This window comes from Callithrix jacchus, chromosome 5 (assembly GCF_049354715.1).
Source record: "Callithrix jacchus isolate 240 chromosome 5, calJac240_pri, whole genome shotgun sequence".
Taxonomy (NCBI): Eukaryota; Metazoa; Chordata; class Mammalia; order Primates; family Cebidae; genus Callithrix; species Callithrix jacchus.
The window spans coordinates 83,975,082-83,991,675 of NC_133506.1; the positions used below are offsets into that span (position 1 = coordinate 83,975,082).

Genomic DNA, 16,594 nt, shown 5'->3' on the forward strand with positions numbered 1-16,594 from the left:
ATACCCCCACACACACACTTTACCCCCCCTACGCACACTCCCACACCCAGATAAAACCCAGAGGCTCACTTTACTCTGGGCGTGGGGCTCTTCCACCGCTGTTGCTGGAAGGCACCCCTGGCAGCTGCTCCCAGGATCAGGGGCCTGAGCTCCTCTCTTCCTTCACCTGGCTGTGATGAGTTTCTGAGAGTCAGAGTCCTTGAATGGGGCTCCCAGCCCTATGTTCTGGCTTCACCGTCTATAGGAAACCTGTGTGGCAGGAGGACAGGTCACTGGTCTCAGGATCAGATGAGCTGGGCTCCAGTCCCGATGCTCTCTCTGACTGGCTGTGTGACCTGGAGCAAGTCACTTAATGTCTCTGAACCTCACTCTCCTACTCACTGAAATGTGGGAGTCAATGTGTTGAGCAGGGTTTGGTGAAAATGTTTCTCTCCTGGATCCCGAGTGGTGGTGTAACTGACTACACATTCTCTGGAAGGGGATTTGGTAACATGAATCTAGAGTAGGGGTCTCAAACTCAGGTGCCCCTAAGAGCCAGGTAGGTGATGTAATAGAGAGAGAGCCCGTTAACACAAGGGCAAGGGCAACTCTGATTTTTGTGGGCTTTTCTTTGAGGCAGAGTCCTGTTCTGTCGTCCAGAGTCAACACACACCACACACACACATACACCCCACAGACACACACCTCACAGACACTCACTCCCCACACACTCACACACCCCACAGACACAACCCATACACATTCACACAGCCCACAGACACAACCCACACACCCCACACATACACACCACAGACACACACCTCACAGACACTCACTCCCCACACACTCACACACCCCACAGACACAACCCATACACATTCACACAGCCCAGACACAACCCACACACCCCACACATACACACCACAGACACACACCTCACAGACACTCACTCCCCACACACTCACACACCCCACAGACACAACCCACACACATTCACACAGCCCACAGACACAACCCACACACCCCACACATACACACCACAGACACACACCTCACAGACACTCACTCCCCACACACTCACACACCCCACAGACACAACCCATACACATTCACACAGCCCAGACACAACCCACACACCCCACACATACACACCACAGACACACACCTCACAGACACTCACTCCCCACACACTCACACACCCCACAGACACAACCCACACACATTCACACAGCCCACAGACACAACCCACACACCCCACACATACACACCACAGACACACACCTCACACTCACTCCCCACACACTCACACACCCCACAGACACAACCCATACACATTCACACAGCCCACAGACACAACCCACACACCCCACACATACACACCACAGACACACACCTCACAGACACTCACTCCCCACACACTCACACACCCCACAGACACAACCCATACACATTCACACACCCCAGACACAACCCACACACCCCACACATACACACCACAGACACACACCTCACAGACACTCACTCCCCACACATTCACACAGCCCACAGACACAACCCACACACCCCACACATACACCCCACAGACACACACCTCACAGACACTCACTCTCCACACACTCACACACCCCACAGACACAACCCATACACATTCACACAGCCCACAGACACAACCCACACACCCCACACATACACCCCACACAGACACACCCCACACGCCCCCCACACACATACCCCACAGATACTTACACATTCCACACACCCCATACACACACACCCCACACACACTCATACACCCCAGACACACCCCACAGACACCCCCACACACACACACACACCCACACACACACACACACTCACAAACCCCCTGCAATCTCAGCTCACTGTGGCCTCGATGTCCTGGGCACAAGTGAACCTCCAGCCTTAGCCTCCTGAGTAGCTACAGATGTGCACCTCAATACCTGGCTAAATTTTTAACTTTTTTAGAGATAAGGTCTTGCTTGTTGGCACAGGCTGGCCTCAAACCCCTGGCCTCAAGCAGTCCTCCTACCTCGGCCTCCCAAAGTGCTGGAATTACAGAACTGAGCCACTGCAACTGGCCTGATTTTAAAGAAAAAAATAGGCTGTGTGTGGTGGTTCATGCTTGTAATCCCAGCACTTTGGGAGGCCGAGGTGAGTGGATCAACCTGAGGTCGGAGTTAGAGACCAGCCTGACCAACATGGTGAAACTCTATTGTAAAAATACATGGGGCATGGTGGTGTGCACCTGTAGTCCCAGCTACTCAGGAGACTGAGACAGGAGAATTGCTTGAACCCAGGAGGCGGAGACTTCAGTGAGCTGAGATCACACCACTGCACTACAGCCTGGACAACAGTGGAAGACTCTGTCTCAGAAAAAAAAAAAAAAGGTTAGATTACCCAATTTGGGCCTCAGATTCTTCTTTGGCCAAACAGTCCTAATAATCTATGCTGAGGTTAAATAAGTTAACAGGTAATAATTTGCATAGCATACTTGATAACATCTTATAGATTCTAAATAAAAATATGTATTTTGCCTTTTTTAAAAATTATTTTTGTTTTACTTTAAGTACATCATAAAGTCTGTTAGATACCAAATATTAAGAAGTCTGGGCTGGGCGTGGTGGCTCATGCCTGTAATCCCAGCACTTTGGGAGGCCGAGGTGGGCAGATCATGAGGTAAAGAGATCGAGATCATCCTGGCCAACATGGTGAAACCCCATTTCTACTGAAAATACAAAAATTAGCTGGGCATGGTGGCACACACCTGTAGTCCCAGCTACTTGGGAGGCTGAGGCAAGAGAATCACTTGAACCCAGGAGGCAGAGGTTACAGTGAGCCGAGAATGCGCCACTGCACTCTATCCTGGCAACAGAATGAGACTCCATCTCAAAAAAAGAGAAACATTTTATAACCTCTCTCTGAAGACTGCTACCTGGAGGCTTCATCTGCATGATAAAACTTTGGTCTTCACAACCTCTTATCACAACTCAGATATTCCTTTCTGCTGATTCCAGGTCTTTGGGTAAACTCAACCAACAATCAACCAGAAAATTGTTAAATCTACATATGAGCTGGAAGCTCCCGACAACCCTGCAAGTTGTCCTGCTTTTCTGGACCGAACCAATTTATTTCTTAAATATGTTTGAAGACTCAAGTCTCCTTGAAATGTATAAAACCAAGCTGCACCATGATCACTTTGGGTACATGTTCTCACCATCTCCTAAGGGCTGTGACCCAGATCATGGTCACTCATATTTGGCTCAGAATAAATCTCTTCAAATATTTTACAGAGTTTGATTCTTTTTCATTGACAAGACCAGACTATAGAGGATAACTTCTGGGCGCTGCCATGGCATTTGTAAATTGTCATGGCCCTGGTGGGAGTCTTTTAGCATGCCAGTGCATTGTAATTAGTGTATAATGAGCAACGAGGACAACCAGAGGTCACTTTACCATCCTCTTGGTTTTGGTGGGTTTTGGCCAGCTTTACTGCATCCTATTTTATCAGCAAGGTCTTTGTGACCTGTATCTTGTGCTGATCTCCTATCTTATCCTATGATTAAGAATGTGTAACCTCCTGCAGCCCAGGAAGTGTCAGACTTATTTTACCTAGACCTTATTCAAGATGGAATCACTCTGGTCCAAATGTGTGTGACACATTCAGACAGTCACAGGGGAGGTGGGGGGGGTTCAAATTTTATCTTGGTTCATGGTGTAGGCTCTAGTGCTATTGTATTATGACTTGGTATGTATGCTTTTCATTTGTAAAATTGCTGTTCTTTTGACAATTTGACTGTTTCTTTGACTATAAGTTTGAAAATAAAAAGAAAAAAATTTCAATGACTGTGCTGTAGTTGGAGACTTTATTTACCAAGATGTTTACCCTTTCCTTTCCCCTCTCATTACGAGATGTGTGACTCCTCCTCCTCATCCCCTAATGCTTTGTAGTCTCCCCTATATCATAATAAAGACACATTTTCTTCTGAAACTGGCCAGTTCTTTTATTGACACAAGCAGTCAAACAGAGGGTGACAGGAGGGAAAACAGCAGCCAGGGCAGACTGGCCTGGATGGGGCTCCCTGGTCGGCAGCAATGCCATGTAGGCTGCTGTGATGGTGACAGGTAGGGCCGGCAAGTCTATGTCCAGGTAGGGGCTTCCTGCAGTGAAGGCCAATCTCAGCCCCCTCCACAGTGTCCTGCCCACAGGCAGCCAGCTGGTCCTCCTGGGAAATGGTGCCAGCCCAGGAATCCATACCAAGTCTCTCAGCAGATGGGGCAATCAGCAGTGGTGAGGTGGATATGCAGCAGACGGGGTCTCAAAGCCTCCAGGTGGCATGTTGGCATATCAAGCCAGGGCACTCAGGGTGCTTTTGGGCTGGGCTCCAGGGATCAGACTGCCTGCACTGCAGTGAAAAGGCTGGGAAGAGGCTGCAGTGTTCACAGCTGTTAACCCCCTTGAGCCAGCCCTCCACATCCCCGTTACTGCACAGTCTCCTGGCTTGCTCTGGTTCTCTGATGTGAATCCTTACAGCATCAGGGCTTGCAGTGCCCTGGTCCCCTGTGTGTTTACCGTGGGGGCCCGTGGTGCCTCTGGTGCCCTTCTCCTCCTAGGACTCGGGTTGAAGCCAGGCCCCTCTGGACCTGGGATTCACACACAGGTGAGGTCAGAGGTCTCAGGGCATGCTCCTGGCTGTCCTTCAGCCTTCCCTCTAGAGGCCTTGATGGGACCAAGTCCCCAACTGAATGGTCCAGAACCAAGGTCCAGCAGTCATGTGGGGCTGCGAGGCAGCTGCGCAGGTGCCACCTGGGGTCCTTCCATGCCCTGTTCTTCTACCGAGGGGCATTGCTGATAGGCTCCACCTTCTTGCTGGGGTGTCTCTTGAGCTGTCTCCTCTGTCATAAGCCCAGGCAGGGCCTGGTGTCAGGGTCCCAGTGGGCTTGCTGGGCCAGGCCTGTCCTGTGGTTCCAGGGCTGTCCAGGTAAGAGGTTGAAGCGACAGGGGCCCAGTAGCCCTGTTCAAAATTGTAGTAGGGAAACCATGGACCGCCAGCACCCAGGTCTGTGTGGAGGCGTGGCATAGAGTTCCAGCACAGGTATTTTCGTGTAATACAAGTTCTGACCTCACCAGGAAACAAGCTTGCTGCATCTTGATCCTCTGGGCCACCCAGAGAGCAGCCTGGCCCTGGGTTCTGGGGAAGCCCCTTTGTGCTAAGGGGCCTTGGCCTCAACCTTGGGGCAGCCCCATCAGGTGAGGCTGGGGGAGGTCAAGGCTTTTGTCACATGGAGGCTGATGGCATGAGTCCCTGGAGCTGAGTTGGTGGGGTGAGGAGGGCCAGACTATCCCCCTCACAGAGGGGCCCAATGCCAGGGGACACCCTCGAGGATCCTCACTCGAGTTCTGCTGAAAAAAAAAAAGACATGGTTAGTATTTTCACCAAGCCCATCTAGTCTCTTCAGGGCTACCCCCCACAGGCCTGGGTCTCTGGAGTCCTCGGGGTCCCTGTGTGGCCCCGTAGTCTGACACTGAGGACGCCCCTGCAGGCCACTGATCCCAGTGCGAGAGCTGTGTGTAGTCTGGCAAAGGGGAGCTTTCGAGGAACCTCAGGTCGCTCCTGGAATGGCCCCCACGGTTCTGGGTGGCTCAGGGCTTCCTGCCTCACGCCCCCACCTCAGGGCTGTTCGGCAGCCCCAGTTTAGAACACAGGTGGAAGGGACCTGCACTGTCACCCAGCCTTCTTGCCACCTCACATGGGGGCCAGTCTCCACCGAGCATGAGAAGGCCCCAGGCACGGGTTCCCCTCTGCCCTCCAGGCCCTTCACGCCATGCTGGGGCTGGACCGATCCAATGCCCGGCTGAACTCTTGGTTTTGGCTCTGGGTCAGGGCTTCCCCCCAATGCCCTCTGCCTAAATCCTCTGGGTCAGGGACACTGATTCTCTTGTCCCGCTGTCTTGTTGTCTTGACACCTTTGGAGGAGCACTCAAGAATGGGGGGGGGTCCCTGCTGCTTGGAGGTAGGGGTGGGGGCTTCCACAGCTGGGTCTGACTTCCCCAGTGTCCCTCAGGGCCCTTCGAAAGGGAGAGGGGAGCAACATGGAAAGTGTGGGAGGGGTGTTGTTGGGAGGTCCTGCCCACAGCCCCTGCCTGTCCGCACAGCATGTCCAGCACACATATTCTCAGCACCTGCCCTGAGGATCAGTAGACCCGTTTGAGGTAGAAGGCCAGGTAGCAGGACTGGTGGGGCCAGGGCACTCCCCACCATTGACTGCCCAGAGGGTGACTCGAGAGGGGATCTGGTGCTGGAGCCCACCTGGGGGTGGCAGGTCCCAGTGTGTCCTTGTGAGTTCCTTCATGGAGGCTTGAAGGTTCCTGAGGATGGCATTGTCCTCCAGGGCCGAGCTCTGAGAGAGCCTCTCCTGAAACTCCGGGATGATGTTCCAGGAAAGCTTCATGAGGTGCTCTAGGGACAGGGGTGGCATCAGACCAGGAGGGTTCCCTGGGAGGGGTTGGTGCCCACACCCTGTTTCCAACAGGCCCACCTCCCACTGGGTGGTGCAGGTCCTTTTTGGCCACCCCGGGGTCTAGTTGTGCACAACAGGCCACAACTGGGGAAGGCTGGGCAGGGAAGTGCTCATCACACTCCCGACTTTCATGTGGGTTATGTGGGGGTAGATTGTCATCATGCCTTGCCTAGCCCACCAGGCCAGACCACCCTGTTCAAATGCAGCAGAGAGTCATGGGGACAGTGTGGGAATGCCTCCGTCAGGCCAGCCAGGGTCTGTCCTGTGTGTTTCCTCCCCTGGGAACCCTCAGGCCTACAAGATTTACTCCTGTGTATTTTGAATGATGCATGTGCCATGGCCATCAGTACCTGCTTGCCCTCCAAGATGAGCACATCCACAGTTGCAGGGTGAGCCTGAAGAGTTTCTGTAGGGATAGCAGGTATGGGAGGACTTGGGCTTTCCAGGGCCCATTGGGGTTTCAGTCCCCTGGAGTGCTGAAGGCCCCTCTCCATGGGATGAGACCCCCCATGAGGCTGGGTCAGACAAGGTCCTGCAGCTCCTTATGGGGGACTCAGCACTGATTTCTGGAAGGAGGGGCTTCCTAAGGACTTGGGGCTTCCCTGGGCCCTCCCAAGCTGAGTCCTGACCCAGTCCACCCACAAGGCTGGGCCTGAGCCCTGGTCTCTGCTGTGAGATGCCCCCTCTCAGGCAGGGACCTGCCTTGTGTGCCCTGCAGGGATCTGCCTGTGCCTTCTGTGGGCTGGGGGTGAGCCGGGTCCTCCTGGGGAAGCCGGACCCCTGGGCTGAGGGAGCCAGACACTGCGGGGCAGGAGGGTCCCTGGGCTGGGGTTTCCCCATGCCTCCTTACCCCATCAATGAAACACTGGAGGAGCCTCGTCAGCATGGAACCCTCAATGCACAGCCCTTCCTTGCCCTGAAGAAAGGAGCAGAGGTGCTCAGAGCCACCTGGGTTTCCCTAAAATCCTCCCACTTCCAGGCCCCTCTGCAGACCCTTCCCCAAGGGACAGAACCCAGGGCGGTGGCCAGAGCTCCTACACCTGCCCCATGTGCGGACGCCCAGTGGACACACTTCCTTCAGCCCTGCTCAGCTGTAGCTTGGCCCTGGTCCCAGCGCCTCTGCCTCCACCAGGGCAGAAAAAGGAAACCCAACTCTGAACCCATGGAAAATGCCCATCCCAGGTCAGGCTATGGCTGGGACTTGTTCTCTTGCCAGCCCCATGAGGAGCTCAAGCCTCCCCTGGCCCATGGGACCATTCACTCACCAGGTGTCTCATAATTTTCGGGAAAGACTTGTGCAACACCTGCTCCTGGTGCGATAAGAGCCTCTGCAGTGGGGCTGTATTTGGGCTGTAGAATACTGAAAAGCCACCGACCCATCACCCTGTCAGAGCCCATTCCTAAGAAATGGAGACATCAGCTGGAATTGATGGGTAGTGGCAGAGGACCCTGGATCCCTCCTAGCTGATGACCCCATCATGAGGCCTCAACCCTGGGGAGGAGGGCCCTGGAGGGGCTGCCCTGTGGCATTCTGGGCCAAGGTGTCAGGAGGGCAGGCCTGCCTTTGACACCATGAATCAGGACAAGGCAGACAGGTACCAGTGGGAGAGCGCAGTGGGAGCTGAGGGCTATGTGACCATCTCCTGGATGTGAGGTCAGCCTGGGGAACATGGGAAAGGCAGACATTGCCATTTTGGGATCATTGGTGCATCCATAGGAAGGAAAGGTGGCTGGGAGAACAGCCAGCTGGGAGGAAGGAAGACACTCAGGGAGGTGAGGTATCTGCATCAAGATGGGGCTGCCTTCTTGACAGCGCAGCCAGGAAAAGGTATTGATGCCCTCTGATGTTAAGGATGAAAGGCATCTGACTTGTGATTCAAGGGTCCTTGTCCAGACCCAGGCTGCTGCGGGACCTTCAGCAAGGACACCCTGGAGGCTCCAAACAAGCTGGGATGCAAGGAACGTGCCTTGCCTGGAAGTCAGGATCACTGGCCAGGGTGGCCAACGCCTGGCATGGCTGGAGCAGCTGTCCACTCACCCTGCAGGCGGTGCCTCTCACTGGGCCAGTGGCTAGAAAGCATCTTCCTCTGGCAGGCACAGGAGGAGGATTGCAGTGATGCACCTGAGGTCCCTGTGGTAGCACATCTCCTGTAAGAGCCAGAGTCACTGTGGAAGGGTGTCACATGGGAGGGCTGAGGTCACCTAGGAGGACACCAGAGATGTCCTCCTTATGTCACCTCTCTGTCACCAGTGATGGCAGATGTCCTCAGGGACACCTGCCACAGGCCCCCAGGGATTTGGGGTGGGCATGAGGACTGACAAGGAGCCTGGAGGGACTCCTGCAGTGAGTGTTTGAGCTCACATGGCCTGAAAGGGCACAGGCAGTGATTGTTCTTGCCTGTCCCCTGGGCCAGGCTGGGGAGGCCACTATGCCAGGCCTGGGGCAGCACCTATGAACTGCACCCACCATGAGGGCAGGTGGCGGGGCTCTGACCACCACACAAAGGTCCTGCTACAACACCCAGGGGCTGCCTGCCGGGCACAGGAGGGCGGCTGGGTCCAGACCCTGTGTAGGCAGCCCATGGAGTCAGCTCTCCCTGCCTGGAATGGTCTGGAAAGTGGGGGCCAAGCAGGAGCAGCCACCTGGGTGACCCCTCCCTGTCTTCTGTGCTCCTATGGGGTTGGGACAAAGAGTAAATTGGATCTCTGACTGGTTTCTTGTGAAGAAGAGGCTTCCACAGGATGCAAACTCATTTCATGACTAAAGCCTGGCCCATCAGGTACCTCGGCAACTTGTCAAACCTGTCTCCTGCAAGGACCATCCTGTGTGGGATCAGGAGGGGAAAGTCATTTCTTTGTCTGAGACGTGGTGGTCAGGTGCAAATGACACCAAGAGTCTGGGCCTCATCCCCTTTCCATCACAGCTGACCCCTTCAGCCGCCCATTGCTTGGATGTCCACGCCAGCAGTGAGTTTGAGTCCCACCTGCTATGTCCTGGTGGGTCACAAACACTGAATTTTCAAGAAGTGCTGATACCCCCAAGAGATACCCATGCCTGTGAATATGGGAATATGGCCCAGGAATATCGATGCCCGGGAATACTCACAGGGTTATATGCAGAGTAGGCCATGAGAATATCACATAATTCCTGCTGACTGGAAAAGAGGGAAAAGAGAGTTTTGTTTGCTTTGTATGGATACTGTCGGTTTCACTTTTGTCCACAAACCATGACAATGAATGTAATTCCAGGTTCAGATAACCCCCAAATAAGCAGCAAGCTTTTCAGGATATCTGAGTTTTCACATTCCTCGCAATGCAAATATCACAGGTGTGATCAGTGATCATTTTCACTCTGGTTGATTTTTTTTCCCCCCCTTTCTCGGTTTGCACACATGGAAGTCCAGTCTTTGGGATGTGCAGGTCCACAGCTCTGATCTAATGTTCAGGGCCTCCCATTCACCACTCAGCCCCACCTGGAGCAGCTCCTTCATCCTCCAAGTCCCCAGCGTGTCCCCTTTGCAGCTGACCTCTCCCAGCTCTGTCAGCTCCTGGCCATCCTGACTTGTTCTCTGTCTCTGTGGTTTGCCCTTTTCCAGAAGGATCTAACAACTGGGATTCTGCAGTGGTAGCCTGCTGGGTCTGGCTTCATTCCCTCAGCAAAATGCATCTACAATCCACCCATGTTCCTGTGGGCATCAGGGGTTCGTTCCTTTTCTTCACTGAGTCGTCTGTCTGAAGAGCAGAACCCCCTTCCTCCCCAGTTCCTGTGTTGAAGATCATCTCGGTAGCCTCCAGGTGTGAGTGACAATCAATCAAGCAGTGAACGTGGCATTCGGGTTTTACTTGGATGTCAGTTTGAAATCAGTGTGGTCAATATCTGTGACACTCTGGGGACATGTGGTACGAGGCCACTGAGCTTTGTGAGCTGTGGCCTAACTGACTTCCAAAGTGGCTCTGCCTTGGTGCGTTCCCACCAGCCATGGATGAGCATTTCCGGGCCCTGCATCCTCCCTGGTACTGTGCGCTGTTAGTGTTGCCCAGGAAGGCTCCCGAGCCCTGCCATTCTGTCACCTTCCCATGGGTCCCTACCCTGGGTACCTGTGGGTCATGGAGAGCACTTTTCGCCATTCTGTATGATTTTTTTTTTCTGCCTTCCATCTCTTTGGGAGCCACCTGGAGCCAGAAGAGCCCTTGGTGTCACCCCCTCCTGGGCGACTCTGGCCTCTGCCCTGGGGAAGCCCTCATTCCTCTCTCTGGATTGCTCCATCTTCCCTGGCACCCCTGCAGCCCCAATTGGCCTTACTTGAACAGCCCCTATAGTCCTTCTATGAACATCTCATGGTTCTGGAGGGTGTGCTTGACATCTAGCTTGATGCGGCGGATGATCCTGGAGGAACTCTTGCCCTTCTCCTTCATGACCTGTAGGGAAGGACCAAGAGGAGGAAGCAGCTTCAGAACAGACAAAAGACTCCCTGCCCCAAACAGCAGCCATCCCACAGTCGGCGCTTCTGGAAGGAAAGGAGGAAGGATTCCTTCTGCAGAAAGCTCCTTTTTGCCTTGTTTCTGAAGCCAGGGAGGGTCAGCAGAGCCCAGTGCACCTGTGGTGCGTGAGTGTCCATCCTGGATGTGCGTCTGACCAGAACCCCCACCCCCAACCCGGGCTCCACGTTCCCTCCAGCTGGAGTCCTGGGCTCCTGACACACCCTGGCCTATTTGTCCTTCCCTGGCTGAGCGTAGGAGGTCCTTACCTTGTATTTCCCTTGGTTCTCAGGCTTCACTTTGTCAATGTTTAGCAGGAGTGACCACGCCCAGCCCCACACCACCGGGGTAATGCCTTTGTACACTCTGTGAGTAAGCTACAGAGAGAAGAACACTCCAGCGAGACAGGACATGGGGCGGCCCCAGTGAGGAAAGCTGGCGAACAGGCCTGCTGTCCTGTAGTGAGGATGGGGTGCCACCCACCCACTGAGAGGCAGATGGTGCCAGGTCACAGCCATGGGCGCCTGTCTTTTGGCTCTGCAGAGAGCAGTCACGGGGGCCACTCCCTCCCCATGGTACCTTCTCGCTTGTTCTGTATTTTGGCCAGTCTCTGAGCATCTTCAGCCACTTCTTAGTTTTAGTTTCTGACATCTTTGCTGTGAAATGGGCCATGATGGAGTTAGCGGAGCTGTCAGGCTTCTGGTAGTGGCCTGTGGATGCTGGGTCCTGGGCTTCAGGGCCCTGAAGGGATCCAACGGGAAGGAGCCAGGAAAGGGCAGACCCCAGGGGCTGAGACCCTCTGAACTAACCAGAGCTGGCAGTCTGGACTGGTGATGCCAGGACATACCATCTTCAGGACACAAACGCCTTGAGTTTTGGTCAGTCCCAGGCTTCGGCTCGGGACTTGGTGCAAACAGGCAGTGACCTCTGGACCAGCAGTTCTTAGTTTGGGTTTTGGTGAAACCCTCAGAGGACAGAGTCCAGCAGGAATGGCTGCCCCTCCCAGGATAGCTGTGGCCCACCACCACCCAGGCCCGTGGACCACCCCCACTGCCTCACCTGCCCAATTCCCTGTCCCTGGACCAGCCTCCCATGCAGCAGGCACAGGCTCTTACCTTCACCTCCAGAACACTGACGGGGGGCAGCTCTGTATCACTGTAAGGCAACCCAGGCAGAGCTGAGAGCCTGCTCAGGCCAGGAGCCATCCCCCTCCCAGAGAGGGCCCCAGGGAAGGACCAGCCCATCCCTATCCACCCTAAGTCTCAGCCTCGGAGAAGGCACAGGGAAGGAAAGCAAGTCCCTGCAGAGCAGATGCCTGCGAGGCACCAGTATCCTAGAGAAGAGGGAGCTTGATGCTAGCCTGGCAGGGGCCACTTGGTGCCTGTGGGGTGCCTCCAGCTGCACAATGGGGCTGCCCCTCCTGGGCCAGAGGCAACACCCTCTGTAGGAGCTGAGCAAGTCCAGTCCTGAGACAGGATGGCTGCCGCCCAGGGTGGGTTGCTGAGCCTTGACAGACAGCAGTACCTCAGGAGTGACCACATCACCCACCAGAGGCCAGGGAGCCTGGCCTGAGAGCTGCCTTGAGGAGCCCGTCCCACCCGACACACCACACAGGCCTTGCAGGGTCTGACCTCCCAGCATGCACCTGCCTCTGCCTGCACCCTGGCCGCTGACCCTGCCTGTTCCCTGTCTTCCCTCATCCTGCCTGGCCCAGAGACTGTGACTCTCTCTTTGGCCACCTGGCCCTTCTGTGACCCTCTTCCTGTCAGAGCCTAAAAATGAGAACCCCAGGTCTGTCCATATCCCTGCCTTGGCCGCTCTCTCGATGGGCTCCCCAGCACTGCTGAGGAGAAGCCTGGGGTGACAAGGGTGACTAAGGGCCCAGTAGGTAGTGGAGATGGCCCCACTACCCCACCTCCAGCCTTAACTGGCTCTCAGGGAAGTTGGCCTTCAGCCCTCAGCCTCCTCCCAGCCATTGCAAAAAACCAGGGCATAGGGTGCCTGGCTGTCCTCCTGCTACTGTCCTGCCTGCTCCGACTCTTCCCCGCCATCCACCTTCTGTGGTGCTGACCGAGCCAGTGGGAAACTGAGTCTCTGGAGGGCCATGCAGAACCTTGGGGACTGACCAAGTCCCCCACTGAGGGGTCCCAGTGGGCTGCGGTTCCCTGCCCATCCTATCTGCCATGGGACTCTTTGGTGGGTGTAGGTATGCAAGATAATTTTGGGGGGTGCAGGGTGAATAATTTCAATGTACATTATCACGTATTACTGTGAAAATGCTTCTAAGAATAGTTAAGCAATTTAAGGTTTTGCATGCTATTCAAAATACAGCTTTTAATGGTAATAAAAAGTGGATGCAAATGAAAAGTCTCTTGCTGTGGTCCAGGGAATCTCGACCATTCTTTCAGAGAGACTTGTAACTTTGAGCTAGAGCTGCCCTCCCTTTCCATCCACTGCACACCCCCATAACACACACATGTACATACATACATGCACAGACACATGCATGTACACACACACAGAAGCATGCACACACCTGCACATACACACACACACGCTGTGCTTCATGCCTTCACTAAGGAGGCACGGAAGGGAATGTGTGTCTGTGAGGAAATGAAGACAGCTGAAGCCTCTGGTTCCCTGGTGTTTGCACTGGTGCCCTCCCCGCAGACCATTCTTTGGTCTCTTTCTCCCTCTTAGAGAAAGAGAGAAGCAGAGCCCCAAGTCACAAGTTTCCTCCAGAGCCTGGTGAGATGGGGGCACCACAGGTCCTCCCAAACTGAGGGGGCAGTGTTCGTTGGAGCCTTGAGCCCAGGAAGGTGATAGGCGGGACGTCTCCGTTCATTAGACACAACCAAAACCCAGTGAGGAAGGGCAGCCGTCACAGGTTTTATTCTCCAGGAGGAGGGGCTCTTGGGGGCTGTGAGCAGCAGGCACCAGGACTTTATCACGTGTGGTCAGGTGATGGCGACCTAACAGCTGCACTGGAAACTGGGACCCAGAGCGCCCGGACCTTCTGCTTTGTCTGTCTCTCTCTCTCTCTCTCTCTCTCTCTCTCTCTCTCTCTCTCCCTCCCTCCTCTGTCTCTCTCTCTTTGTCTCTTTTTTCTCTCTCTCCATCTCTCCCTCCTCTTCCTCCTTGCCCCTGTTCAGGCACCTGGGACCCCCTCCTGGATTCATCCACACACAATGCTAAGGCCACCATCTATCAGCCTGAGGCACCCCACACCCACCCTTCCCGGGTGCCACTCTCCCAGATATCTGCCTGCCAGGACGTCTGAACCTGATCTTATCAAGCTACATCAGATAACAGGGATGAGCCCTGGGTCTCCCCGCCTAGAAGCAGGAACAGTGACAGGACTGAGGGATAGCCTGAGGCTTGTCACCCGAGCAGCGAGAAGGGCGAGGACACCAGTTCCATGCACTCACCCTGGGAAGACTTGGCCAGACTTTGACAGGGCCTTGTGTGAGGCTGGCAGGAGCAGGGATCCCCTTCTTGAGGAAGCAGGCCACCGCCACTAGGAAGCAGCAGACAACGGCACACAGGCAGAGCCCCAGCGTGCCATAGACCAGGGCCAGCTGATCAGCACTCAGCTTCAGCCCTGGAGAGCTGCAAGACAGCAGGAGACCCCTCTGCAGTGCCTTCTCCTCTTCCCCTCATTAGGCCCAAGTAATCCACATGCCCCTGAACCACCCTGCTGCTGGCCTGTCTGGCTACTGGAGAGGGTGGGCTTCTTTCCTCACCCTGGGGCTGACTGGGATGCTCTCTACATCCTGGAGGAAGTTGATCCACTTCTCCATTCTGGGAGCAATTTCCCAAGATCTCAAAGCCGGAGAACTTGAACTGGTCCAGGATTAATCTGTTACAAATCTGATCAATCTCTCACTGGCCCTGGGTTTCGAACTTATATTGCAAGCAGAAGGCTCACATTGCTATTGCCAGAGAATGGACTCATTCCCTGATGGGGGTCACCCATGCTTGCAGCAGATGCTTAAGATCTGATCACTGGAGATACAGGCCCTCGGAAGACAGAGAGACTTCCTGAATGGAGCTTACCATCTTGGGGAGCCAACCACCTGACCATCCATGGGGAAACAGACTGTCACAGCAGGACAAGAGCCTGCGGGAGGGGTGCACAAACCCAGGCAGCCACCGCGCCCAGCCTATTCTAAAACTTTTTAAGCTTATGAGATACACACACTTCCTCATCCTGGGGAAGGTGCTCTAGTCTGGGGGAAGGCTTCTCAGAGAAAGGGACCTGTTTTATTTTTACTTTTTCATCTTAAAAAAGTGCATAATAAATTTAAGTGTTCAGCTTGATGAACTTTTGCCCATGGATGCACTTAGTCTCAGCCCCCAGTTCAAGCTGGATGAAGACCAAGTTCATGCTCCTTTGTCCCCTCCTATCCAATACTTCCCCCGAGAAATAACCACTCTTCTCTGCCCTATTGCTGTAAATTAATTCTGCTTCTTTTTGCCTTCCATAGAAGCATGTGGAAGGTGCTCTTTTGAATCTGGCTTCTTCACTCAACAATGACACCTGTGAGATCCTCTCATCTTGTTGCATGTGGTCCTATGTTGTTCTTTTTCATTGCTGTATAATATTTCATTTCGTGACTGTCATTTGTTGATGTTTTCTGCTTATGGATGTTTGGATTGTGCTAGACAGTGATAGTTTTTGACTGAGTAGACGTTATCTTGCTATGCAGAGGCAAAGAGGATAGGAACATTTGAGAAGGCAGGAATTACATGCACAAAGGCCTTTGGCAGGAGGGAGCCTGCCTGGGGCCCTGAAGACTAGTGTGGCTGAGAGGAGCTCTTTCCTGGTACCCCACTTCTAGGCCGCTGTGTTCTGAGTGCCTGCTGCCCTTGCCTGGTATCTGGCCCTCCACACCCATTTCCACCTCCTCCTCCTGTGCCTTCCTGACCTGCAGGGGCTGGGAAGCTGAAGGGGAGTGATGTGGCCACAGAAGAAACACGTGGAGGCACTGGTAGCTGGTGGAGGTGAGAAATGGAATGCCCCAGGCCCTTTATAGGAAGTGGGGACCTGCCAACACCTTGATTTCAGATTTCTGACCTCTAGAACTGTGAGAAAATTTATTTCTAATGTTTTTAAACCACCAACTTTTTGGTCATTTGTCATAGATTCACAGGAAACTCATATGTGTCTCATGCATTAGTAAGCAGCATGGTATTCTGGATCTACTGAAACCATCATGCAATGAGTTCAGACAAGAATTATTAAAGACAATCAGTGAAATTAAACATCTTTCCAGCCTGCTGGTCAAGGTGAGAAGAGATAACTTTTTACTGGCATTTTCCTGTCCTTATTCATATTTGTCCCCTTAACCTCTAACTTCACAGAGCACAAAGAAGCATTTGCTCAGTCTATTTCACTCATGAAGCCAGCATTCCAACTTGAAGGCCTGTTAGATTGCAGACAGGTTGGTACTGGGATACAAAGGGAAACACCCAAATTTCTGATGGTGGGCAGTTCAAAATGTAGTTGGGATGCAGATAATCAAAGCAGAGACTACAATACAGTGATAAAGACTATCGGCCAGGCACAGTGGCTCACACCTGTAATCCCAGGGAGGCT

At 53.9% G+C, this 16,594-nt stretch overlaps 1 long non-coding RNA gene and 1 pseudogene across 2 annotated transcripts; both read right to left on the reverse strand.

The window, feature by feature from the left end:
- Window positions 1–3,993: 3,993 nt before the first annotated feature.
- LOC100895033 (uncharacterized) lies at window positions 3,994–7,896 on the reverse strand (annotated as a pseudogene). The gene is made up of 4 exons (XR_013536263.1): window positions 7,782–7,896; window positions 6,824–7,082; window positions 6,306–6,455; window positions 3,994–5,398 (listed from the first exon to the last, which is right to left on the reverse strand). The product of XR_013536263.1 is annotated as an uncharacterized LOC100895033 (transcript).
- A 269-nt stretch (window positions 7,897–8,165) lies between these two features.
- Window positions 8,166–14,599, reverse strand: LOC144582874 (uncharacterized). The gene is made up of 3 exons (XR_013536394.1): window positions 14,424–14,599; window positions 10,820–12,150; window positions 8,166–9,671 (listed from the first exon to the last, which is right to left on the reverse strand). It is a non-coding gene; the product is annotated as an uncharacterized LOC144582874 (long non-coding RNA).
- Between the last annotated feature and the right edge of the window lie 1,995 nt (window positions 14,600–16,594).